The sequence below is a fragment of the Hirundo rustica genome, chromosome 6 (assembly GCF_015227805.2).
Source record: "Hirundo rustica isolate bHirRus1 chromosome 6, bHirRus1.pri.v3, whole genome shotgun sequence".
NCBI classification, from domain to species: Eukaryota; Metazoa; Chordata; class Aves; order Passeriformes; family Hirundinidae; genus Hirundo; species Hirundo rustica.
The window spans coordinates 10319084-10346639 of NC_053455.1; the positions used below are offsets into that span (position 1 = coordinate 10319084).

The 27556-nt window shown below is 46.6% G+C and overlaps 1 long non-coding RNA gene across 1 annotated transcript; it reads right to left on the minus strand.

Moving 5' to 3' along the window:
- Positions 1-1724: 1724 nt before the first annotated feature.
- On the minus strand, positions 1725-11740 carry LOC120754345 (uncharacterized). The gene is made up of 3 exons (XR_005701393.2): positions 11567-11740; positions 4651-4790; positions 1725-4524 (listed from the first exon to the last, which is right to left on the minus strand). It is a non-coding gene; the product is annotated as an uncharacterized LOC120754345 (long non-coding RNA).
- Between the last annotated feature and the right edge of the window lie 15816 nt (positions 11741-27556).

The following is a 27556-nucleotide window of genomic DNA, read 5'->3' on the forward strand; positions in this document are numbered from 1 at the left end:
TGACACATAGCTAAATCATTTATCTTTGTAGATTATCTGAGAAGAGATCACAATATTTATGTATGGACCTATTGCTTAGACTTATTTGCTAAATAATTTATTGGAATAATCTGTGCTTTGTGTCTCATTTGTAGCCAGTTCTTTGGGATATGTTGGTATTCTGATGATGTGATGTGTTTCTGTTCCCAAGTGGGTGAGTGTAACTTTCTGGAATTATTTTGTGATGTAAGTGGCTGTTATTATGAGTCTGAAATGTGTTTTCATGCTAAATTCACACTTGGTGAGTATTCCTTCCAGAAAATGTGTTCCCAAGGATAACTGTGGAAAGCAAACACAAAAAAAGGAAGGAACACAGTCAAAGCAAATCCATAAAAATATTCCAATGCACAGAAATGTATTTGCAGGACACACTTATCTGTGCTGTGAAGCAATGTGATAAAGGAGACCTCAGGTTTACATGGCAGAGATGGTTATATGCCAACCAGCTACATATCCTGTATGGACAACTTGAATGGTCATCTGCAGCCAGACCTGCTGCCAAACAAATATGACCCACAGTCACTTGTGTTCTCCTTGGGATGTAGGTTACACAGCAAAGTACCAAGCAAAGCAAAGTGTAGCATTACGTATCAAATGAAAGAGAAATGATTAAAGGGGCATATTAATGAGGAGGCAACAATCTTGGTATTAAGAGTGAAGAAAATAGGGTATTTTATGTGTCTCTGAACTGACACAGTAGCCTGTCGTAATGGCCACTACCTGATACCTTGAAAGCGAGAGAAAAATTTCCATCATGATTTAGTGATCAGCTTTCACGCTGAATTTGGAGATCTGATCTCCTTATCTTTGCAAGTGCTCCTGAGAGACCTGCTTGGTAACAGGAAAAGAATTCAACCTAACAACAGCCCATTCATCCTGGTGCCGTGTCAGGCAAAACCCAAGCCTTTATCTAGAATATTAATTCTCTACAGACCTTTGCTTCAAATCATGTTTGCTCAGCACCGGAATGTATTTTGATATAGCCAAAGAGAGGGCTTACGCTCACAGAAATACAGTTGAACTATGTTTCTCCCTACCATGAAAAGGTAGATTCAAATAATATACCTGTCAAAATATAGTCATATAGCTCCATGGTGAAAAACAACTATTCTGGATTTAATCCCAGCTACCAATCAGGAAGATACCTTGCAGTTTTCTCCCCCTCTGGTACTCATATATCTCTAGATCTTTAAGGATGTCTTTGGGCCATCTATAGAAAAGACATTAACTTTTTTAGAGCTTTGGCCATGTCTATACAGGGATGGCATTTTTCAGTGCATAAATATGTACATTGTACACACTACATCAACCTCCCTGGGGCACCATGCTTATTTATCAGAGTTTAATGTGCTTCTCTTAACAACCTTTGTGCATATGCTGTTTTCTCAGTACTTGGGAGATATCCTGAGGTTCAATGGTCCTTTCCTCTATTTTCTGTACTCTACAAATTTACTGGCAGTAATTTGTGGGATGCTTTTCCAAAACTACAGGGATATTGGTCTGGAGGCGTAAGCGAATTAAACCGCTGAACTCCCGTGATTCACATCCTTTCCTGACACCCATTAATGTTCCTGGCACCACTTTCAAATTACAATTTGGCAGATGGAGGACATGCTGCTAAGTGCTATGATTATGAGATTCATTAATATGGACGGAATTATGCACATGCATTTGTAGTTGGGCAGGCAGAAGAATTTACATCTGAGGTTTCCAAAGACACTGGATACTGAGGTGATACACTGCAGGAAATGATACTGGAAGAAGATGAGATAAAACTTTGTGGAGAAGTTACATGGAGCAGTTTTACTTGATGAAATTTTTGTTTTGGAGCTCACTTAGGCAGCAGCAACTGGTGAGAACAGGTAGTGGTTCAGAACTGGATGGTCACTGCCAGTGGCAAAGCTTTTGGATGACAAAGACCAATTAGATCTGTCAGCAGAGCCCAGAGCTACAAGAGAGGAGCACAAATGTGCCCATCCAAGTGGGCAACTGTGGCACCACTACCTCTGGCATCTTACTGCTGATCAGGAGCTCACCAGCCAGGCTTGGGAGATCGGCTACGGCAAATGTCACAGGCGTTAGAAATAGGGAGATTTCTGCTCTGTCATGTAAAAAGCCTGGAAATGTGCAAGAGTTGGAGCTGGCTTTAAGGGTTTTAAATGATAGACACACATACCAGGTCTTTTCCAGCAGGACCAGGTATTTTCCATGGGTTTTCAGAGGCTGACTAATCACCATAAAATAATCACTGAGAGCAATGGGAAGTAGAAAGGTCTGTGATGCTGTGTCATTGCAAAAAAGATCTGGGTGCTGGAATGGAGAGGGACTGTTTGCTTCTACACATATGAGCATTATAGTTCCTCTTCTTGTTCTGGGCATTTGGATTCAGTGTATACTCCATTTCCCTGGCCAAGGAGGTTCTTTGTTGGTGGTTTCAGCATGAAGGAAAAATTATTTAGCTTTGTGCAGAGCGGTTGCAGATGATCACTGGCATGTACTTCAGGAAGATGGATAGGAGGGAGTTGGTACTTCATGAGAAGGGTAGGTGTTTCTCATCATGATGTGCTTCATGTGATAAGTGCCTGCAGTTTTTTTGCACATCCATAAGAAGATTTCCTGAAGGAAATATTGGAGGAGGAATGTGAGTGGGAGCAGGAGGGAGAAATTTAATGTTTTAGGCAGATGGGGAAAGCAAAATGACCAAAATAATCATGACCACAACATACTGGATGCTTGGTGTGCTGAGGACAGAGAGTGATTTTTGGCCTACGAATGCATTGTAACCAGGGAAATGTCTTGCTCTTTGGAGTATTGATAGTGTGTGGGCATGATCTGTCATTTAGGGGTTGAGCTGGATCTACATGACCTTTTCCAGTCAAATGCACCAAAATGAATTTGAGTGATGAAAGGAATATATGATGTGTTGAATAAAAAAGAGTGCAGAGAGGAAGCACACAGACAGAACAGCTGCGAGTGAGATGCCTAGTTGGACTAAGGACACACAGGATCACAGAAAGGCGCCAGCGTGGGGCTGGCAGTAATGAGAGCCCAAGGGCAGTGCGTGCCCTGGAATTCCATGGGATTCTCCATGCTAACTCCTGTCTCCTCAGATGTTTGACTCTGCACTGTCCATCTTTCCAGGGTTCCTCATTCCCATTCTTTGGCAGCACTTCAGGAAGTGCCATCTCCCTGCTGTCTCTGTAGCCCCTCTGCTGGGATGCATTCTGCTGGGATGCCCTGGCACAGATTCTCTCACATTTGTTTTCCCATTCGGGTACCTGTCAGCCTCCCTGTACAGGATAATGCTTCTTTTCACACAGCTTGCATGCTACAAGTGCTAAGGGACATGATAAAACATCTAAGTGCTTATTGTCCATTCCCAGTTTCTGTGGCAACCATGATAAAACGTTTCTTTTCCCAAGTTTCAGGAATGCCATTCACCTCCTTTCTTCCCACTCCTCAGTTCCCTTCAGGAGGAGCAATGGTCCCTCTGCTTCCTCAAGGCCAGACTGCTGTGGCAAAGGCTCAGTGCTGCCCACGCCTCCAGGACACGGGGCATCCCTGGCTAGCTGGTACATCGCCTTGTCCCAAACTCCCAAGACCCAAACAGGTCTTGTCTGAAGATGCAATGATCACTCCAGGAACACAGCAGGAGCCAGCTTAGCTCTCCTTGTGCCTGCAGGTGTGGAAAGGGGGAGCCTTTGCCTTGCAGGGGTGTGCTGTGTAGTCTGGGCTTTGATTTCCCCTACACAGGACCTACAGAGCAGCACAAGCACACAGCAAATTAACTGAGTTTCCCAGGGGTCTTCCTAAGCACTTCACAGCACCCTAAAATCTGTCTTGCACCTTGGTGAGCCTCGGGAGCTCGGCTGCAGGAGCTCAGTACTGGCAACTCATCTTCCTTATCAGCTGAGTGAAATAATGACTTGGAGAACCTTTCCTAGAGAGTTTTTCTGCCTGGGAAGTATTACTGTTATACACATACTGGGTTTGCAGTGTGCTTAACTATTTAATCAATGTGTTGCTGGTCACTGACCCCTGCATTGTGTGAGCTGCTGCAGGTGTGCCGAGCTGAGCAAACTGCTGGCAACATGGGAATGGGATGCGAGGGCAGTGAGCCTGGATAACAGCTGCAGGGTGGTGGCAGGAGGCAGAAAACCTGCAAGTCTTGACTTAATTTTGAATTGTGAAATGCATGTAGTGTCTTCTCTCAGTTAACAAATGAAAGGACAAGAGGAAATGGCCTTAAGTTGCACCAGGAAGAGGTTTAGATGGGATGTTAGGAAACATTTCTCACTGAAAGGATGGTCAAGCACTGGAATGAGCTGCCCAGAAAAGTGGTGGAGTCACCATCCCTGGAAGTCTTCAAAAAACATGGGATATGATACTTGGAGACACGGCTTAGTGGTGGACACAGTGGTGATGGGTTAATGGTAGGACTCCATGATCTCACAGGTCCTTTCCAACCTTAACGATTTGGGGATTCTGTGTACAGGAGGAAAGAGGGTTGAAGGTGAAGCAAATAAGGAGTCAATACTGGAGAACAGAGGTTTTATATATTACCCTAGTATTTGAATACATATTATATAGTTTACATGTATTTATACTTACCTGCTATGGAGGCTGTCTCTGTACCACATTTGATGAAGCTCTTCTCAAGGCATTTGAGTGCATTGCTCAAATCTGGTATGTCTCTGCCCATCACTGGCTTCCTCTGCTAATGTCCACCTTGGCAGATCATAGGGGTACTTCTCGGGTGGAAAAAAAATAAGATGCTGGAGGTAAACTTTGTCTTGTTCCTCACTGGCAACAGGGCGGTTCTGGGAAAAGAGTCTGTCCCATCACTGTCCTATTTGGCAGCATAATTTGTTCAGCACACTGATAATGTCAGGGAAGTTACCTGCAGAAATACAGTCCAGCCCCTCATAAGCTGAATAAAGACTGGGACAACTACCTGCCTGCCTTCCAGAGAGGTCTTGCCTTCCTGCAGCACTGCACTGGCTTCAGGAGTGCCATCCCTTCCCTGTGGCTCTCCTTGTCCTGGTGGGGCTTCTCCAGATGGAGACTGATTGTGTAGCTCTGGAGAGGCAGTTTCATCAGACTCCTGCAGGGTGCACAGGACAGCTGTGCAGTGCTGCTAAACCAACATGCTGCTCTCAAGCACTGGGAAACGACAGCACCAGAGAGCTGGCACCAAGTCAAGGTGTAGCTGGAGCTGTGCTGTGCTCACACGGTACCAAGGAGGTTCCTGATAAGTAACAGTCACTTGGTTAATGTTTGGAAATGTAGCATAGATGGCAATGTTAGTACCAGAGCTGGCTGAAGATCAGGAATTCTGCTTCACCAAAAGGAACATTTTTTCCCTCCCCCCTCCCTCTGAGTTTCAGGAAATTTGGGCCAGACCCTTAACCTCAAGGCTTCTTAGCCCAGGAAAAGACTTTCCAATTACATCTCTCTGATTCCCCAGTTTGCAGTACCCCCAGCCCAGGGATGTTTGGGATCCAGAGGAAGGCCCCCCAGAGCCTCCACTGAACCTAACTCATGCTATACAAGACATTCAAGTCCTGAAGAAAACAGCTGTTGGCCTGAAAATTGCAGGAAAGTTTCCAGCCAACCACAGTGTGAAATGAGCCTTCAGGAGCCCTAGACACCAAATGGCTTCACTGGGAAGTCAACCAGCACCTGCTCATGGCGGTTTCTGGTGGGTCCTTTGGCATGAGCATACAAAAGGCCCCAGGTGCTGGCCATCATTTATGCTCTTTAATCACTGTCTTCCTCCCTGCCCTGGTGCCAGCCAGTGCCCTGGCATGGCATGGAGGGCAGTATGCACTGAGGACTCTTCCCAAATACGAGGTAGGGAGGAATAGACTGCACCAGTTTCAGCACTATCCTCCCCACACAGTGCCATACTTTATCCACAGCTCAATTTTCACAGAAATATCACCCTTTCAGACGCTTAGAATTGGGGGGAAAAAAAATAAATAAAAGATAATTCTAAGAATACTGTTTTAAGGCCATAGGGACAGCACAGGGGGTCAGATGAAACCCAGAATCAGATGTACTACAGACTGGAAATGGCTAATCTATGTCAAGATGTCACCGAGACACACGAAGCAGTCACATGTAGACAAGAGATTTTCGCAGAGGGCCTTCCGATCTAGCTCCCAGCTAAGAGAGCTGAGAGAAGAGCCCCTTTGTTTATTTTTTACTCTTTATACATTTCTGGGTCTAGCAGAAGACTGGCTTTTTGGGGTTTCCACCCCTCAGCCTCAGTGGCCAGACTAATTGTCAGTTACAATTGTTTTCAGGTTAGAAATATGCAAACAAAGGACAGAGAATGAAAAACAAAGGATTTGTTTATGTTACATTTGTGGGAAAAGGTAGAAAACTGCTCTTAATATTGTACAATAACTAAAAAGATCTGACTCCATTTAAGAAAATCAAAAGGCTCAGAAAAGCCAGGGTAACATCACTTGGCTTCAGAGGTAGAGAATGGTCCTTGATTTGATTTGATTTAATTTTTTATTGCAGACCTAAACCAGCCAGCAAATTTGGTATGGAAGTCAGCAGCATGAGAACATTAGGCACTTTTTATGCAAACTAATTTAGTCCCTCTGGTGTAACATCTCCTTTAAAAAGGTTTTGTGGAAGCAACAGGAGGTACAGATGTGTTGTTTTGCTTGCATAACAGGCTCATAAGGGTGCTCAGGATGAAAAATGCTACATTAGAGGTTCTTCAAATTGCCAAGATGACCAAAAACCTGAGAGCTGCACAGCTCTTCTGTACGTATTGATGTTCATTTCAGTGGTGGTGTTATAGACAGTCCATGATTTGCCTACTTTCTCACTGTGGGACACTTACTACATGGATTTAGATGCCCTAGATGCTCAGTATACAGTGGAGAGTGGGTGTGATCCAAGGTTGGAGGATATTAACTAACATTCGTTTGGATTTTCACTCCTCTAGTTTACAAGTAGTTCTTTGGAAATGAGCCTGAGATCCTTAGGTTTATTGAAGGAAAGTTATTAGGAAAAGGATTTCAAGAAAAGGGCTAAAGAAGGGGTTGGTTACACAACTAATTCCACATCATAGCCCACATCATGAGCATCTAATCTATCTCCCAGCCATCCCTATTAGTTCTAAATAGACCTGTTGTAATGAAGCATTGAGAGGTGAAAGAGGGGGTTAATGTACTACTCTGTGACTGCTGAAGGTATCGTTTACAATTTGATGGAGGTCACACAGGAAAAGGAGTGTGGTTTACTCCATTGATTCTTCAGGGCATGTCCAATGATGAATTTTCCTGAAATCTGCAGATTTTGCATTTGTTAAAAATCTGCATAAATGATGTTGAGAGAGGAGATGGTAATGAACCTGTTTTACAGGCAAAACAACACCTTTGTCCCTCTTGCTTTTATTTAACAGTGTACCCTTTTTACCTGAGGTTTACCTTTCTGGTGTGATCTGTTTTCCTCCTCTCAGATAAAGCAAAGTAATAGCTACCTACACAGGGGCCAGTGAAATAAATATATGAATGGGGCTGAATTCGAAAGGGCAGCCCTACAGATATGCTGGACTGGGCCAACCAGCGAAGTGAGCAGATTAGGCTATATAAATATTTAAAGAGCTGTAATTACAACTAACATGGCCTCACTCCCAAGGTTCTTTATTATACATGCACGTGGCAGAAAAGCAACTAATCATGATCTTTTTCTGCTTGCTTTTTCTTATGCTTTTGACAGAGTGTTTTTCACTCCCTAAGGTGTTCCTGGCTGACACTGCCTCTCTGGGAGTGGACAGGAGATTTGTCATGGCTTTCTGTGAGACCAGCAAAAAAATCCCAGAAAGCTTTCATGAAAAAAGCAAGGAGGAGATGTTTTCTTCTCACCCCGGCATCACCCTGTGCTGCTGGGAACGGGGGCAAGGAAGCAGAGGTTTCCCTGCATGGTGAAAGCCCTCATCCAAAGCTCAGCAGGACTTGAGGAGCCCTTGCTGAGGACACCATGCATCCCAGTGTCACAGTCACACAAACACCCTCCTCCTGTTGGGATGACTCCAGATTATCCTTAGCTTCAAGACCATATATTTGTGGCTCCAAGGCTCAGTTCTTACAACTGTCCTTGAGGCATGCAATCTCACAAGCTAAAAGCACCCCAGTCAACAGAAAGCACAATATCCTCTTTGCTTAGCAACACACGTTTCTATGAACACCTCACACCATGAGACTCACTCTTGCCTCAATGCTCTTTAACAGAGCCTAATGCAAGGTCTCCTCCTGGGATGGAGGCAACAGTGACACCAGGACCAGTGGGACAGCCCATGGGCTGGGCCACCAAGGCAGCCATCCTGGATTTTGTGCTCCCTGCAGTGCAGCTGCAGCTCACCACATTGGTGCCAGCAACTCTAGGCAGGGAGAGCACAGCAGGCCAGTCACTGAAGGAGAGTTGCCTTCTCCTCCAGGAGAGCACTGAGCTGTCTTCCCTAGTAGAAGAGGGCGAATGAGGATCAGAGGTTTTTTCCAGATTGCCCATGAACAGACCCTGATGCTGGGTGTGGAACACACCCATAAATTCTGTCTACAGCATCCTCTCCTGTTGGTGGGGATCAGCCTCTGCAGGGTTGGTGGTTTGGGTCAGGGCTCAAGGCATATACACACACAACCCCCCACATTTTTAGACCTCCAGATTTCCAGACGTAGCATTTTAATTATCTGTTTGTGCCCCTTCCCACCATGCACACAGTTCAGTTTGGATTACATTTCCATTGAGAAAGACTTACTGGTCATCTGTCCCAAGAGAAAGACAGAAAGAAGGAGGTGGAGTGGAAGAGAACATGTTCCCAGAGAGTTGAGAAGTTGGTGAACACACCTGGGCTGCACTAGCCAGCAGCCTGCATCCAGAAACAATTCTCTGGAAGTGGCCACACAACAAGAAAATTCACAAACAAGCACAGGAGAGAAGAAAAAAAAAGAAAAGGAAAAGAAAAAGGAAAGCAAGAAAGGAAAAAAAGGTTGTTTGCTGCCCTACTCTTCCCCGCGGCTAAATTAATTGGGTCTTACTCCTGCCGTCTGTATGCCGGCAGTACTCCCACAGCACTGACTTTAATAGGAGTGCAGATTGCAGGATCAGGCCCACGGTGTCTTGGAAAAGATGAATAATAATCACTACGTGGAGAAATACTGCAGTTTGCAACTCAAAGAACACTTTAAATCTGCTTAGCAATTTGTAACGCCCACAGTAGCACGCTGTGTAAAGCTGCAGTTATGAGACAAATCACTTTTCCATTAAGCACGGCTCCAGGACGTGCCTTATGGCAGCACACAGGGAGCACAGAGAGATGGAGGGGAGGGGAACGCTGTGCATGAGGTGGTGCAAGAAGCCAAGAGGTTTGCTTTTTCCAGCAGCAGCTGTGTTATCCCTTTACGGTTATTTTCTGGGCTCGCAGCAATTAATCCCCATACAGCCTGACTCCAATGTCCATCCATCTGCGGACCGTTGTGCCGCCTCTCACATCTAACCATCTCTCAGTACTGATGGCTTTCCTTCAACAGCGAGCCTGGAAACAGCAAATTATATGAATTTTTTCAAATTGCAGTATTTTTCCCAAGTCCAGATCTCAGCGTTGTTTGATGAAGTCTGACCTGGCCACCCAATGTTCTGCCAGCAGTTATCTGACCTCACCTCTCCCTGAAACATCGCTCTGCCAAGCCAAAACACAACATTGGAGCTATGAGAGCTCATTTTAAGGGCCTTCCTCTTTCTTACTTAAGTCTTTGAAATCCTGCTGGTCTTCTGAAGGCAGAGAACATCTCCAGATGCAATCTGTCCTCATTTGACTTGAGGCTGTTTCACACTAGCAGGAGGCACTGAGCTGCTTGGGGTGGGAGTAAGTGGCAGGTCCCAGTCTTGGCCACCACAAACTGGTTTAACTGGTGGATTCAACCCACCCTTGCCAGCTCTGACCCTGTTGTCCCCAAAATCCCCCACACTGTCCAGTTATAATTCGATGAGTACCAGATGATGACAAAAAACACCAGCAGAGACAGCATCTGAACCAAAACCATCAGTGGCAGGAGGCCACTTGCAACAAATTCTTCACCGAAGGCTTGGGCAGGGCTGGCTCTGAAGTGCCCTGAGAGCAGAGTGGCCTGCTAAGCACAGGTCTCCATTGAGAAAAAAGACCTTCAACACACTGGAAATAAAACTGTGGTATGAAATGTAGGGGGAAGGAGGACAGTGAGCTATCTTGGAGCATCTACGCAAAAGTACAATGACATTTAAGCCTGCCGAGGCCAGTGAGGCGATCCAGGCAGACTAGGGAATTAGACAAAACAGCCAGGGTTTCAGTGCAAAGCTTCTATCTCATTCTTAGAGAAGGTTTTTGGAGACCTTGAATGAGGAAAAAGGGTAGCAAGATAAACAGAGCAGGCAGCTGAATCCCTCAAGATTTTAAAACAATGATCAAAAGAAAATGTAAATGAGGAACCTGCCCCCAGAAAGTCAGAGGAAGATTCATGACTCAGTGGTGAGAATCAGGTATTAGAAGAGGTATTTCAGGACCTCCAGGGAATCCAGCCTGTCCCACACCAGAAAAGCACGTTTGTGCAGTAGGGAGAATGTGGGCAAAACTTAACAGATAGGCCAAGTTTCCTTCTACCTAGGTTATGGGAAATGCTGCAGGTCCCAAGTGGTGGATCTAGGATGACATGGGAGATATGTGAAAAATAAGATATTATCTGTAAAGGAAAAATTACTCTTGGCAAGGATGGTTAAATGATGAAACAGAAGTCAAACTTTCCCAGTTTTCTCTGGCTATGCTCTCTATCTGTGAGCACAGATATCTGTTTCTCTCACTATCTGTGCTGCGATTGTGAATGTGAGGGATTCCATCGGCCAGTGGGCAATGTATCTCCACTTCCAACAGAGCAAAAGAACCTCTACATTTTGCAAGCAGTCAGATATTTTCACTTTACATCCCATGTCAAAACATTTTGCAAGCAGTCAGATATTTTCACTTTACAACCCATGCTGGGTTTGGGTAGTGATGGGGAGAAGCAAGAACATTTCATACATTCAAGGTCTCTTTGCAGACTTCATCCTGACAGCCTCAGGAGAAAGTGTTTGGCCATAATATGTTTCAAGAGTAAGCCATAAGTCACGAACCCTGTAGCCCTGACTCAGAGCAGAAGCTAGGGAAATAAAAATTAAAATAAAACAAAAAAAAAAAAAAAAAAGTGGGAAAGAAAAATCACACAAAGAATCACAGAATCACTGGGTTGGAAGAGACCTCTAAGATCAAGTCCAAACCAGCCCTAACACCTCAACTAAACCATGGCACTGAGTGGCACATCCAGTCTTTCTTTAAACACACCCAGGGATGGTGACTCCACCACCTCCCTGGGGAGACCATTCCAGTACTAATTCCAGTAATCCCATGACACAGACTAGTTCTCAGTCACACCAGTGGCAACATCTGATTTCAAGCTGGTCATGCCTTGCTTATTGAAGCATGGCCAGGGTGCCTTACCTTGCAGCTGTCAGTCACCCAGGGCTAAATACTCCAACCACATCACATTTGATCATTGTTTCTTCAGAAGTACCTTGAGGTTTCCCTATAGGACAAAGAGCCTACAGAACCAAATATCATGTGCACAACATATACCACCCCCCCCCCTCCATCATCACAGTGAAATTTCCCACCTCTTTTCTCCCTTGACCCACATTTTTATAGCAGTGTGGGTGCTTTTAAATGAAGGAAAGAAAATGAGGAGCAGCTGTTTGATGGCTACTGAACGGCATGGGATGTCAGTAGCAGCCCGGGCTGAGAAGGATTAATGGGCAGCATGCACATGAGGAGGTCAGAGGTGGCAAATAAATGCCATTTATCAGAGAGTTACAGAAATAAAGGAATGAATCACATTGCTCGCATCACTATAGATGAGGTATAAATAGAGTTAATCAGCACTGAAAGCTTATTAACTCAAGGAGAATTATTCATGCACTGCAGGTGTTTTCCCAATCTCTGTCCATGGAAGTAATGAGTGAGAGAAGTAATTGGTGTCCAGCCCATCTCTAGCCAGCAGCTATTGCCCCTTCTAGACTGAATTAATCTTCCAAATTGCTATGCTGCTTTACAACACATATTTCAACATAATGATCTTTTACTTATTATTATTTTTGGTAGCTTGTGAGTTATAGAGATTGATAGCATCCTTTGCAAAAGAAATAATGAACCCAAGGGGAACTGATAATTCACTGAACTTTTGAACTGCCTCCAAGTCACCTCTCTGGGACTTGAAAATTATGACGCATTATTTATTCAGACCTGACTGTGCCTCTCTCAGTGTGGTAGGAAGCTTTGGGTGAGAAATAACAACACCGGCCCTGTACACTTTCCCTCAACACTTGCTAGACAGAGCCAGCTACTAATTTGCCTTTCACTAGGGGCTGTATTTTACCATTGTAGACACTTTTTAAAATGACAATTTCTGTGTGTCGGCTTCAGTGCAGACTCAAGAGTCCCTCACTCTGGTCAGCTGAGCTGCTGCTTCCCAGCTGTGGCACAGGAGGTGTTTCGGAGCCCTTGCTGGGAGGTTCACAGGCACTGCTGTCCTCCCTGCTCCCTGGGCCAACATCACCTCTCCTCACAGACTTCAGCAACACGAGAACATATCCCAGATAAGTGGATATACCTCCTCTGGGTCCAGATCTCCCCCGGAAAGCTGCTCAGCTCTGTAACCAGACTGAGCAAAGCGCTTAAACAGAGGCTTCACACAAGAATGTGCTCACCTTCCTTGGGAGCTTAGAGCTCAAAGGATCATTCCTGGGCAATCCCAAACCCCATTTATTTCCCAGTGAAGTTACAAGGTGGGTGCTGAGAAAGCAGTTTTCACCCACGCCATCAGTGCTGAGTTTCCTCACGCTCTCCTCCTCATCCTCCCTCCACGCTGTCAGGGAAGATGCCGGCTCTAGGGCGGCTGACGGGACTGTCCCAGCCCTTTGGCCCCTGCCCCGGGAGCGGGGCCATGGCGACGGGGCTGAGATGACACCGCTTTGCCATGGCGAAGGCTCGTCCCTCTGAACTTCCGAAGCAGAGCAGCAGGAGGAAGAGGAGCGAGCACCAGAGGCGTCCACCTCTCCCCCTATGTCAGGTTTAGTCCTTGTCAGCAAAGGTTACCTACAGAATCTTTCCCTCGGGTGTTCACGTGTGTGGGTGTGCTGTTAACCCTTCGAGGGCCAGCCCACAGCTCGTGGCTGGCGCGGTGTGGTGTGGCCGCGGGGTGTGTGCGAGCGAGGGTCCGGGTACCCCGCGGAGGCTCCGCGCATCCTCCCCGCGAGCGCCGGGCGGGACGCGGGGCTCCGCGGCGGCGGAGACGCCTTTGCTTTTCTCCTGGCTCCCTCTCGTGGGCCTTCCCGAACAGCACAACTCCGGCCGCCTCGCAGCCCCTGCCTCGGGGACCCCCCGCCCCGGAACCCCGCTGCCCTCCCGGCTGTCCTGCAGCCCCGGGTGGATGGGCTACACCACTGGAGTTTGGGCTGAGGCACCTGGCTGCCAGGAAAAAGGCAGTAGTTTGAGTTTTCCAGGGTGTGTCGGCTTCACAGCTGTGTTCATGTCGCCAGCAAGAGGAGTTTAATGCTCCTGCCTTTGTGACTTAACACCAGTTTTAGGGACAGATGTGCTTTCTCCCAAGCAAAAAGATCGCTTGTAGTTGTCGCTTCTCTGTCCTTTCCTGCATTTCCTCAAGCTGAAGTCTGCAGCAGCTGTATTGCTGGATGTCTTGCTGCAATTCCTTTTGCTGCTGCCACTCTCTGTCTCATGGGATTGAGCCTGCTTTTCCCTGTGGCATCCGCCATCTACCCTGCAACCTGGTTTAAATCTTCATCTAAGTCTTCCACTTGCAGCATGTTCAGAGAGCTGTCACCTTCCTCCTTGTTCCCAGTCTGTCTGCAAGCTCCTCTGCCCCGTCTTCACCCACTTCACCCCAGCTTTCACCTCCCTTTTCACCAGCTATGACCTTACACCTGCTTGGAGCCCTTTCCCCTCCGTTCTCTCTAGACATCTTCCAAAGTGTTCTCTGGCAGGGCACTGTCAGCACTGCTGTCTGCTTCTGCCAGCTGACCTCTTCCTTTCATCCCTGTGAAGCCAAAACACCTGAAAATGTGTTCATTGTCATTTGCTCCTCTCTTTTATTCTTTCCCCTCAAGTTTTCATGTTTCAGTCCCAGCTGTATCCCTTAGTCCATAACTCATTCTGAGACACAAAGAGTGACAAGCCATGCCACCCAAAGCATGGGTGAGGATCAAGATGTCCCTGCAGCCCCAGGGCTGTGAATTAGGGTCTGATGCTTTGCTGCAGGGACTCAGGCAGGTAGCTGAATCTTCCCATACCTTTCTTTCTCCCTTTCATCTGTTCTCCATATTTTAAACATAAGATGCCCAGTGCAGGACAATTTCTTAATCTCTTGGTGGTAAGGTGTCAGATTCAAAGAAGTCCTGTTTCTGTAAAATTGAAATCTAAGGCCTGATAAAATTTGAATCTAAGACCTGATAACAACACAAATAATAATACTGCATATAGCACTTCTGAAACAGTTCTTTGGCAAATGGATATTGTGGAATTGAAGTGATGCTTTCTAGTCTTTTAAGCATTAAACACCCACAAGCCTGGAGCTGCCTCCAGGCCTATTTATTTCAATTCCACCTCATTTTCCTGTGAGATACTCCATGAGATTTAGTGACAGTATGTGACAAAGGAGCTAGAAAACGTTTTGGTGTAGAACAGCCACTGAGCCATCCAATATGCTTGATGTGCTTTATTCAGAGACATAACTCACTAGGTACTGAAAATTTATGGAGAATTATACCATTTGGTGATGTGTCTGCCTTTCCCTTCTCACTGGTTGGGTTCCTTTGGGCTTACTGGAGCATTTAGCAAGGAGGAGCACGCCCTGCCAATAGATCCAAGAGCTCCTCTGCCTCACGGTACAAAGGATGAGAGTGAAGTGGAAAGCACACGTTCTTTCTCTTTGAGAATCACTGTTGAATTGCCATTTTCTCAGAAAATTTTGCAAGGATTGTGTGTGTTAGAAATGTTTGAAGGCTTTGGAAAACAAAGCAAAACTATTTTGAAATTGTATCATTTAGACTGGAGGGTTTCCCCATCATGATGGAACTTCATTACTGGATAGCAAGGTAGTTCACAGCCGACAGAGAAAATAGAAGTTTGGTGTCCCTTTGGTCTGGTCATCCAGGTCTCAGCAACATCAACTGCACATGAGCTGTCCTGATATTCAATATTTTGGGTTGGGACTGTTAAAGGCCATCCAGCCCAAGTCCCTGCAATGAGCAGGGACATCTTCAACTAGATCAGGCTGTTCAGAGCCCTGTCCAACTTGACCTTGAATGTTTCCAGGGATGGGGCATCTCTCACCTCTCTGGGCAACCTATTCAATTGTTTCACCAATCTCACTGTAAAAAAAGGAGACAATACAAGGTGCTGGACAGAGTGCAGCATAAACATCCCTTTCCAAACACCTCAATGAACAATCAAAGAAGTGCAGGAGGTAAGAGAGGTGAACAGAAAGACTCAACTTTCTTTCATAATCCCGTGGTGCTGGGCCTTTTTCTCCAACAGATCCTCCCAAAGCACCACTGGCACCAGAGAGGAGAGCTGACCTCAGGCAGCACAGCACCAGCCACTGCCCAGCCACTGCTACGTGCAAACCCCTTCCACTCAAAGGAGAGCTGGGATGCCTCCCATCTCTCATGAGATGCCATCATGAGATGGGAAAGAAGACCCTGCTCCTGTTAGTGCCACCTGTGTGAGACACGTTCTCAGTGCTGATGGCATGGGGTCCAGCACAGAGCTGGCCGTGTCAGGGGGCTCAGGCTACTACCTTAAAGCAGCAGCTTGGCTCCCATGGAGTCCAGCTGCCAGATTCCCACTGCACTCTGCAGACACTGGATTTGACCCTTGCTGGAACAAATGCACTGAGGCACAGCCCCTTGCAAGGCCAGCACCTTCCAAACTCCTTTCCTTGCCCTTGTTCCTGATGCTGACCATCCCGTCAGAGCCCCATGTGGCTCAGACATAACAGAAGGTGTGTGACATTTGTTTGCTAGCGTTTGCCAGAGAGAGCAGCTACTCATGTTGCTGCCACCTCCATCCTGGCAGCCTGCAAGCCCCTTCCTGACATATTCTTTTATCAGAGGGTTAAATGCTGGCTAGTGGAATGGCCACTCAGTGCAGTTAAAGTTGGGGATGTGCTGCTAAATGAAGCAGCATGTGTTCTCTGTCTGTCACTCCCCATCTCCTTTGTCTTCAGTAGTAATTATTTACTGCCCAGGAGCAGCAATGAGGGGCTGGGTGCTGGTCTCACAGCTGGAGAAAGGCCACTGCCTAGCCTGAGCTCTGCCTTTTGATTCCTTTGCTGTTGGATCTATTTTTATTCCAGATGAGCAGATATTCTCTTGATGTATAATAGAAACGAGTGAAGACATAGTTCTTACCCTAGGATCAGTCTCTATGAATTCAGGTTTTTGATCAGCAGATGAAGGGGCAGACAGGAGGAGGAAGGGGACATCACAGGACCATAATGGTCCTGAGGAGGCCTTGCCCATCTTCTTGCTGTTTCCATCAGCATGGGGAGGACAGAGATTTTGATTCTGCTCATCAAAGGTGAAGGCAACTAAATGAAATTCATTCACTTCTCATTTGGGCAGTTAGTTTGCTCATTCCCCACCAGGTGCCTGGAGCCCCAGGCAGGGTAAAGTGCTTACTTTCATTCACCACTCTAGCACCGATCCTGGTTCAAACACAGCTTACTTTTAGGTTTTTTAATCTTTATTTTTCAACTTAATATTATGTAAAATGGCCGAACAAAGTCCTGTCTAGCCTGTGCCCAGGAGAGGAAACCAGCTGTACATCAGGGAGACACAAGCACATGCTTTCCTTGCCCTGCAGCTGTGAGATTTTGTCTATGGCTGTGCACTGAGACCCTCTTGGTGGCCCCTCTGAACCTACTGGGTGTGCATGCCACCTTCAGTGCACCTTGAGGGCTCCTTGGGGGGCTCCTTGCTGGGTCATGGGGGTGAAGTGCTGTGCAAACACCCTCCGAGGGACAGTCCTCTCTGACCCCAGGTGCGTCATGCCGAAGGATGGGACAGCAGATTGCAATATGCAACAAAGCAGAGGGTAGCAGCAAAACCAGCCCCTTTGCTGCCCATTGTTAACCTCCTCTCCATTTCTCCTCATTCACCACAAAACCTCTGTTGGAAAATTTTGGAGATGGCTTAAGAGAGACCTCTGCATTCAATAGGCAGATTTGGGAAAGGATTCCTGGTAGCTGCTGAGGGGGGAAAACAAAAGTGTAACCACAAGCAGCAAAAGACCACAAATGAGCCTACACAGGGGAATATTGCCTAACCAGGGGAAGAAAAGTGGCCAGGAGGGGTGAATAACTTCAAGACAGAGCCTGGGGTCTGGTTGGAGGAAGGCTTCTGAACTGAGAGGGAAAATGGCATGACCTTGGTGTCATGCCAGTCTTATGATGCAACACAAAAGTTACCTTTCCATCCTTTTAAAACTTACTTTTTTCTTAATTTTTTGGGAGGGAAAGATAGGGGAAGTAAACAGTTTTGGCCTACATCTGGCAAACTGCAAAGCTGAACCATTAAATCTATAAATGCAGGGCTACTTAGGGGAGCCAGTGGCTGCAAGCTGGATGCCCTGCTCATCCTCACACCCAGACTTGTGCTCACATGTCAGCTTGCACGAAACCAGGAGTGGCATCGTGACTTGGTCTGCAGCAAACCTGAGTGCTGGAAGCTCTGACACTCCCCAGGGACTCAGGGCTGCTGACTTAGAGGAGCGCTTGCTGTTAGTCAGATTGGAGAAGTCCAGTCACAGGCAGCAATGTGGCATCTTACTGCTCAATTAATTAATCTTGTTTGTTAACTCTTACAGAGGGAGAAAGATCCTGGAAAAACATAGACTCTGACAGGCAGAGAGCAGCCAGAAGCCCTGCCAACACAGTTCCTGCTGCTGCAGCTACAAAGCAGGGCCGTGGTTAATATCCCCATCACGGTTAGAGGGCATGGTTATGGTCTTCTGCTTCAGCAAGCAGGATCTTCAGCACTAAATTTGGATTTAAGGGAGGGGAAAATGGCACTTTGGAAAGAGGGTTCTGGCTGGAAATCATGGAGAAATACTATCACAAGCTCCTGTCCCCTCTCTGGGCTGCTGCTGCTGGGGTGATTTATGAGCTGATTTATGGACTGAGACATGCAGGAGTGATTGCCTTTTCCTCTGCAGTGCAACGCAGGCTGCAGCCAGCATCAACTGAAGGGGGGGAAGTGCTGCTGTGCAGTCCCATGGCTGGGAAGAGACAGGCCCCACTCCTGACCCTCAAGAGATCCACCCTGGGGTCCTCCTGTCACAACAGTCACAGCAGTCACAGCAGTCATACCCTGACTTCTCACAGGTAGTCAGGGCTTGAAAAATCATATTCACAAGGCATCTGCAATATTCAAGGGGTCAGAACTGCTCCTTTGTAAATCAAGCACAGCTACTAGCTACATCTTCCCAATCAGAGTTCCCAGGGCAAAAAAAAAAGGCTTTTTGTCTGGAATTAATGTTTGAGGGTTTGCTCTATAGTTCTAAGTCAATATCTTTAAATGCTTTGCAAAAGAGCAGTGGAAGAGAAAAGCTCTGCAAACTGGCCATGCATATTAAAAGCCTCATCCTTCAGCAGTCTAAAGCCAAGTAATAATCCACTCAGCTCTCACTTATTTCAAGCTTTCATTGCTTTTAAAACAAAATCATCAGAATATTTGGAGGCATTAGACAGTCCAGTATCTCTGACTGAACAGGTCACAACCTGCAAACTTTCCCAAGGCCCCATGTGTGGCAGATCCCCCGTCTCCTGTCACTGTGCAGGGCTGTGTGTTGGGATTGCAGCCTGTGTGGGCCAAAGACAGCTTATGGGATCAGATCAGTGGCATTTTGTTCTTGTCTTACTTTGCCACAATAAACACAATCATTACAATCAGCGTTATCACCCTAGCTATTTATTATTGTTATTTGACTTACAATGATAATTTGCATTATTGCATGAGAGCTTCTTTCTATTCCAAGCAGCCACATTGGATCAGGAAGATAATATTGGCAATCAGACTGCCCATTTGAACCAACTCCCTCTTCCTAGCAATGGCAGTGCCAGTCCAGCTGCCTGCCTGCTGAAGACACCAGCAATTTCCTCAGCTGTGTGTTCCCTCACTTCACTTATCCAGTAAATGGATTTTCACCAGGAAGCCAAGGAACAGGTAGGCTCCCACCCGAGCCTGCTGCGATTGCACAAATGTGGATGGAGAGACACAGCAATGCCACAATAAAACCCAGGGAGTTGCCTGGGACAGGTACAATCCCCATGCAGGGGAGAGCTGGAGGAACAGAGATTTCATCACCCTGGCTGAGTGCAGGGCTGCAGGGAGGGAGGGGAGAAAAGCCTCTGGGTCAGGGCAGTGGGCTTTGTCTTGGAGCCCTGCTGCTGCAGGGGCAAGGGGAGAGGGCTGAGGTAAGATGTCACCATCCCCTCGCTTACCTCATTTATTTAAAAGGGCAGCTGGTGACAGAACTACGAGGAACATCTGTCTGTGACTTTATCACTGGTTTCCATGGAAAACATTGTGTCACGCGGGAGTTTATTAATTCAAGGCAGGAAAAAGCTGAAGAACCAGAGAACCTGGGTTAGAGGACTGGGAAAAGGCAGGTCAGGGACTGAGCCCATACCTTCACCAGTGGGCTGTGTACGTGGTCAGCGTGCTTGTACACTCACTCATACCCCAGGCTGCACGGCTGCCACAGACAAACAGGGTTTCCGGCAGGCTACAATGACGAGGCCACGGGTTATTTTCATCAATCCTCACCCCTGCAAGGGTCTTTCCCCCAGATGACCCCTCCGGGCTCCCAGCAGCCCCTCAAGCAGCGTCCCAGCCCCAGCGGCCCGGCACGGCTCCGATCCCCCGTCACTAGAGGGCACTCGGGTTATTTTTTCCACCAAGCCTTGACTATTAATATTCATAACATGCGCCGCGCTCTAGGGGCGGGTTGGCGATAGTCTCTTACGGCAGCGGAGGGTTTTTTTCAGCTGTTTTGCAGGGAGCGGGAGCGATTACAAAGGCGGCTCCTGTTTTCCGAGGGGATGCCTGAGGGGCTGCCGGCAGCGCCGGGAATGGGCCGTGCGCGTCCTGCTGCACTTCCAAGTGGTGCTGGGGGGAGAGATGGGCCCTGGCCCCGCAGGGTGCTCGCTGAAGTGTGGACTCCCAGCTTTCCGGAGCTCCAAATAAAATAAGAGCACTGACACATCTGAAACTAGATGCCCAGTGAAGGATGAACTAGCAGCGCGGGCTTTTGTTTTCTGCCTCTGCAGCAGATTGCTAATGCAGCAGTGAATACACTTCTGAGGGGCCTAGAAAGGATTCTTCACAAAGAGATGTGAGTGGCGATCCGCCTGGACCGAGGGGTTGTTTTCCTCTCTTCTGGCCTGACACCAAGACCCCGGTGTCCTGTCCTGACTCTGGTGTCCCCAGCGGAGCAGAGGATCCGGCCACTGCCCACACAGGGGCATGGGCTCCAGCTCCAGGGAGCGGGGCTGTGACAGAGGGACATGGGGTCACAGCTCCTGGCTTCCCCCAGCTGATCGGATCCTCCCTGACTCACAGGATACACAACATGCGGCAAATTCCCTGGTGCCTCCTCCGCCGACGGCTGGAAACAAAGCTTTTGCCTTCCCACCGGGTGCTGGAGCTGGCACACTGCTGTCACAGGAGGGTTGGTGTCACAGTGACCCTCGAGCCTTCCCCAGCAGCAAAACACATGCCTCTCCTCTGATGAAGCACATTTCTCTCTCACAAATCACATCTCATTAACAGCAATTCTTTCTAAGCTGTAACTGGCATTCAAATCGGCGTAGAGTATTTTCCCTTATTTACTGCCACTTTATTTGTGCTGGAGTAGCAGCTAGAGGCTCTGATTGGGACCCCCTTGTGCAAGACATAATGAAAAGATGGTCCCTGCCCCAAACAGCTTCCGGTTTAATTACAGAATGAGCGACAACAGATGGATGCCCCATACAGACAGGGAGGAGCACAAGGTAACAGGGAGACAATTATGATTAGCTTGACAACCCACGGTCACAGTACAGCAGCTGCCTGCCATTGTCACTAATTGTCACTCCAATTGTTATGAAACAACTCTCCCAGTTTAATCTCAAATCGTTCTCTGTTTCCCAGAGGGAGAAAACCCAAATATTTTCCAACACCTTGTGCCTCACCTCTCCACAAAACCGTCTCACCAATCCTGAGAATGCAGGACACGTTGCCCAAGTACTGGTGCTTTTACAGGTCCCTCCCTGCCCCTCTTCACTTCCCACATGGCCCTGAGACATGACAGCTGTTTCTGTCCCCTCCACTCTTGTCCCTGCCTGGTCTTACCATAAAATGGATGGAGGAGCTACAAAGAACGGTGCTAGCAGTAGTGCGGAGACAGAGCACCATGCACCCAGCTCACACAGGAGCGAGCAGCAGGAGGAAATCTTGCTGCTGGAGGTCTGGCACTGTCCAAGCACAGCCTGAGGGTCTAGCCCACCTTTCTATTTTTCTCTGTCTTTCTCACCACCGAGACTCAGCTACACATAAGTCCTCACACCCAGCATCCCTCCTGTGCTCCAACACTGTGACTGTTGCAGTGTAAGACCAAATTGCTGGCCCTTTTGTGATTGAAGTAGTCATCACAATTTAAGTGGTATTTAATTGAAAACTACTCCCCTCTGTATCTTTCTTGACTAGCTATTTTCTATGTACTGCTGTATATTTTCTTCTGTGTGTTTTTGTGTCTACTTGCAGATTCATGCTTAGATTAATGTTTGAAATATTTCCAGGAATCTGGCTTGTCCATGTCACACACAAATACACATGCACATATTGCAGAACTTCTCCATGTCCAAAGAGGAGGAGAAGTAGAGGGCACATCTGGCCACCCAGATTGGATTTCTGCTCTGACTGCGTCCTAGTCAAGCAGAGAGAGTCTCAGGAGACTGAGGCTGCTCTCAAGCCCAGGCCCCACCAGGCACAGCTGCCCTGCCTCCTCCATTTCTCCAGCCACCGACCGTCATCCCTTTGTGGGCACAGGCATGAATCCTCACAAGGTATGCTGGCCATGAGGTGACATGGATCATCCCATCTCCCTTCTCCACGTCTGCACATCTTGCCTCAGACTGGAAAAAATGGCCTATAGTGCCTGCTTGGTTATCCTGGCCCTCAAGGATCTCCACTGGAGTAGGGTCATGAGCTCATGTGGCCGTGCCAGCTCTCAGTAGTGTCTCCTAAGGAGCAGAGCTGTGAGCATTGCCCTTGCTGGCTGCAGTGGTCACTGTGTTACAGAGACCTCAGCCCATGCTCTCCCCCTTCCAGGGGCTTGTTTTAAGCTTTGGTTTCCTTTGCTGTTCTCCTCTGGCTGGAGTAAAAGACACCTGTGTAGAAAGCATAGCCCAGGGAGGGAGGATGCACTGGTCTGCACCTCAGAGGGCACGGCCCTAAGCTCTCCAGGGCTCAGGGGATTCCTGCAGCCCCAAACCTGCTGCTGCAGTGTGGCAAAGTGAGAGCCAGAAATGAGGAGCAGAGGCTGGACTGTCATCTCCTGTTTGTGCTCAGAGACTTCTCCAAAACAGGACCACAAGGCTCTTTCAGTCAACACAGCCCATGGTGAGCCAGGAGAGGCTCTGGTGGCTGGGCCAGTCTGGGCTCAGCCAGGTGAGCAGTGGGTGCAGCCCACCCCTGCATGCCAGCATAGTGTGACAACCACACACACCAAAATTGCTGGCTGACAGCATTATGCTGTGGCATGCTGTGCCAGAGGCCTGGAGAGAAGGGGATTGACAATTTACCAGGTACAATGGAGCCTGGCCAGCTTTGAGGAAACTGAGTGGGAGCACTCAGCACTAAAGCAAAGGTTAAGCTCATGAGTGCTACAGGCAGCTGCTGGGCAGGCCTGGCTGTGTCCTGCCTGTAAAAGCCATTTCAGGGTGCTCCATCCACTTTGTAGTGTTCTAAAAGCAAGAAAAAAGTTGCTTGAGCCTTCAAATAACTCAGATCACTCTGCGTCCTTGGATACTCACATCAGGTCAAGCGTGAATAAATTGTACTTGCTGCTTTCCTAGATATATTGCTTTTGTTTGAACAGCAAACTGCCAGGTTTAATAGCAAGTTGAAGAAAATCTCTGGGGCTTGGTTTAAAATTTTATCCTGAGCATAATAACTTGTTATTTATTCCATTATTATTAAAAAAAAATTAAAATATGTGAATATTTTGTAGCAGCTCCTCCTGAGTCATTTCAAAGTGAAAAAAACTCCTTCAGTAAAAATTAGCCCATGACATTTGTTATCTAGGTTATCTGGGGTTGCATTCCTTTCCTTTTCCTACCTGGTAACTATTGAAATGACAAGTACAAGCAAGGTACAAGATAAAGGGTAAATGTAAATTTAAAATAAAGCCTTCTGTGTTGAAAGGTGGGAACTGTATTGCAATCAATCTGCTGCTACTGTTTTCCTTCTGTTGAAGTGGATATAAGGCAGGGAAAAAGGAAGATGCCACAGAAGTGGTGATGTGCTTGCTGCAGCCCAGGCTGCTGAATGAGGTATCTCAGGGCCTGAAAGGCCATGAGACTTGGAAATAATTTGCTGGCTCATATTTTGCACCATATGTCCCAGCAGCTGAAGTACCTACAAAGTGTGCTTAAGCAATGATATGCTGCCAGGACGAAGGCTGGTGTTCCTCAGCCTTTCAGCAGCTCTGCTGAGGGAAATGATTACAGAACCTGCAGAATCTGTTGGTTTTTCCTTTATGTTGGGAATGCGGAGCTGGTTGAACTTGCCAGCCAGCCCAGCAAAAAAGGTGAAAGGCATCAGAGGCAATAAAAGGCAAGTCAGTGTAAAACTTGCAGAGTTCAAAAATACTTGAACCAATCCTGTCAGTAAGACAATAAATTGCAGTTATAAAAAAAAAAAAAAAAGCAGTCAAATTGAGCGGGGGTGGGGGAAACCCAACATAAACATGCATTAGGAAGAAAATACTGTTGTTTCTGAAGGATGCAGTAATCTATTTGAGACAGGTCTTGGTAAATCAGTGCTTCAGTGCCTTATTTGCAATGATGAGACAGATGATGTGAAACGATAAGAAGTCTTGCATAACTAATTCACTGCAATATTTCAGAGCTGTTAGTGGGATGATAGTAAGAGAAAATAGAGAAGACATTTTGTGCCAAGATTTTTAAAAGCACTTCATAAAGAGAAAAGTTAAAGATTAATTGACTACTGGCTGTGGTATGATAATGCAGTAAAGCATTGAGTTAGATCGACAACTGGCTTAAAAGCAGCTTATGATGGGAGGCTAGGACGTGAGCACCAGCAAGCATTTGATTTTAATACTTTAATTATCTGTAATGTCTTATATTTTTAAATGGCTAGGTTGGCATATTGAAATATTAGTTACAAAATTTGCAGGTTAAGACAAGAGTCGGATTTAATAAGCAGGAAGGGAGCTGGCATGTGTGCAATGCAGCTCTGATCTGAAAGGTGACTGCGAAAATTACATACTGGAATTTTTTTAACGTGGTTCTATTTCATGGAAAAGCAAATGATAGTTTCATAACCACCTGCTCCACAAACTGAACGGGAGATCCTTGAATGTCAATGGGAATATTTGCAGAGTTGGGTGCTTCTCAAAGTGAATCAGGACATTAGTCTCTGACCTGAAGCCAATAAAGGAGAGATGGGTTTTAAAGTTGATGACTAATGTGAAACAGTAAATCAGGGAGAAGTGCCAAGTTGCAAATAGCACTGTCATGCAACACACTGCCAAGTATTTCTGAGTCCTATTCAGAAAAGTTTTGAGCTCATCAGTGTTGTGTGTCATTGCAATAAAACTGGGAGAAATAATGCTGTTACTGGGGGTACAGAATGCAGAATCTGTGCCATATGGCCTGTGGTAGGTGCATTTTGCTGAGACTACAGCGCAAACCAAATGCAGTAGTGCTGTAGTGCCACAAATGCTGTTTTAGGACTGTGTTAAATCTCATGAGCTATGGTAGATTTCAATTCTGTTTTTCCATTTAAGGAATCTTTAAGACGAAGTAGACATGCTTCATACAGGGGAGGCTGCTCAGAAATTCAGCTGTTCTGTGTAGTGTGTTTTTGTCTGGGTAGTGTTTGAGGCTGAGTGACAAGTGTTGAGAGACAGAGAAGAAAGCCACAGGCCATCCAGAAACAGACATAAGAACATATATTAATAGCACAGCCTCAGCAGTCAGGGAGAGAGTACCTGCCTTGTGTGTCCTTTTGTCTGTCCAGCCTGAATCCATAAGCTGTTCATTCAGATCAGGGCACGGACTGAAAGGCCTTCAGGGATGTCAGCAGCAAGACTGACTTGGACTATCTTGAGTCCTATGTTTGGGAAAACCTGGCTAGCACTCTGGCATGAGGGATCTGACTCTCTTGAGCATCACAGTTACATTTTACAAACCTTAAAGAGCACCTTCTGATGTTCCCACAGTCTTGTTTTCCTCCCTTCTCCAAATCGGGCATGCAATTCAGGTCACAGTCAACTCTTCTATTATTGTTTCAATCCTCCAAGCCAGTAAAAATAGCTTGTAAAGGCTTTCATGTTATCTCTGCCACCCATTTTTTAGTAATTTTGCAGGAACACTCTGCGCCCTGTTCCCTTGTTGGGCCTGAGCCTTCCAAGTGTCTTTTGCATCTTTGCTTCTTCTTATTTTTTTTCTTTTTATTTTTTTTTTTTAATCCTGCTGCAAACAGCTCAGCCATCTGGAAAATGATCACTTACTCTTCACCTTTGCCCACTTCTCTGTAAAGAACCTCATTAAAGTGTTCCTCAGCCTTCCTGCTGTTGAATTCTTTAGAACTAAAAGCTTCCATTTTTCTTCTTTATCGGACTCACTCCCACTTCCTATCTTCCCTTCACTACCACTTTTGTAAAATGCTCACATGCTGTTAGGACTCCTACTCTGCCCCATCATGTCCAGAAAACCGCAAAAGAATTATCTTTTGCTTCATCCTGTCAGCTTTTTGTGCCCACTTTCAGCAATATCATATGGCTCTGCAAGAGGTTGAGCTGGATTTTGAATGCAAACAATCAGTCACACAGCACATTAATCCTCAGCTGCTTTTGTGTCATCCTCCCCATGTCGGGTACATCTTGTAGATACCAGGATCTTTCACAGCTCTCATACAGCACTCTATCAAACCCTCAAATTCTTAGCATTTCTGTGATGTCCCTTTCTAGATTTGGGTTTCTCAAAGCCTCTGGGGTATTTCTATGTCTGTTCTGCATCTACTTCTTCATCATGCAAGTATTTATGCTATCGACATTCTTACGAGTCACAGGCAGAACTCCTCAGGAGCCTGGTGTTCCGGGTTTCTGATTTCCTTAGCAACTGTCTCCTGGTTATGTGTCTGGTCCTCTCCCTGCACCAGTACCTATGGAACCTGCTTTCTACCAAATTTGGCAAAAGCATAGAAATGGCAAAGATATTGTCATCCTGCAAGTTCTGTGTAAATGGGTGATTTAATAGAGGAGAGTGAGAAGCTGCACTTTCACCCTCCCAGACAGAAAGGCAAGACTGACTCCAGGCCTTACCTACTGAGTCTGGCAACCAGCACTGCCAGGATCCTTGTGCCACTCTGTTGTGAGCCCACAGGAGGTAGGTGGGAAACAGAAAGGGAACTGGAAATACTGACATGAATCAGAAGGAAGTGGTAAACACTTTGGCGTACTACGGGGCTGGAGGACAGAGACACGGGAAGCATGAGTGGGAAAGGCAGGTACGGGACTGAGTGCTGGACACAGATCAGTTCTGGGGGTGCTGCTATGGAAACGACACAGAGAATGAGTTGAAGAATGACGGTTAGTGCCCAGGGCACAGATCCACCGGAAAAATATTCCCTAGTTCTGCAGCTCCTGAACGCTCTCTATCCTGGGTCTCTACTGACAAATGCATTGACATGATAAACAGTGATCTCTGGAGTTCTGCATCATATCTCTAGGTGTGGTACACTTAGCAGATCTCATTCCCTTGTAACTATTCACAGCCCCAGGACTCTTAACATGAGATTGGTTTCTTCCTCTATTTTAGCACTTAGTTCTCTTGCCCGTTTCTTATAACAAACTTGAGAAAACTAGCATGTATTTGTGCAGTTCTTCATGGACTGCTCCTGTTTTTTCACCATTCATTTCTGCAGTGACTACTGACAAAGCAGATACCTTTGCTTTGGTGCTCCTTTTTTTATCCTGAAACAGCAAATTTATTCACTGAGGACTTCCAAACTGGTGACTGCTAATAACCCAGGCTCATCACAATACATGCTCACGCTGCATATCCAGCTGGCTTGCTTCTGCTACAAAACAGGGGCTTTGCTCATTTTTAAATGAGAGTATTGCAGCTCT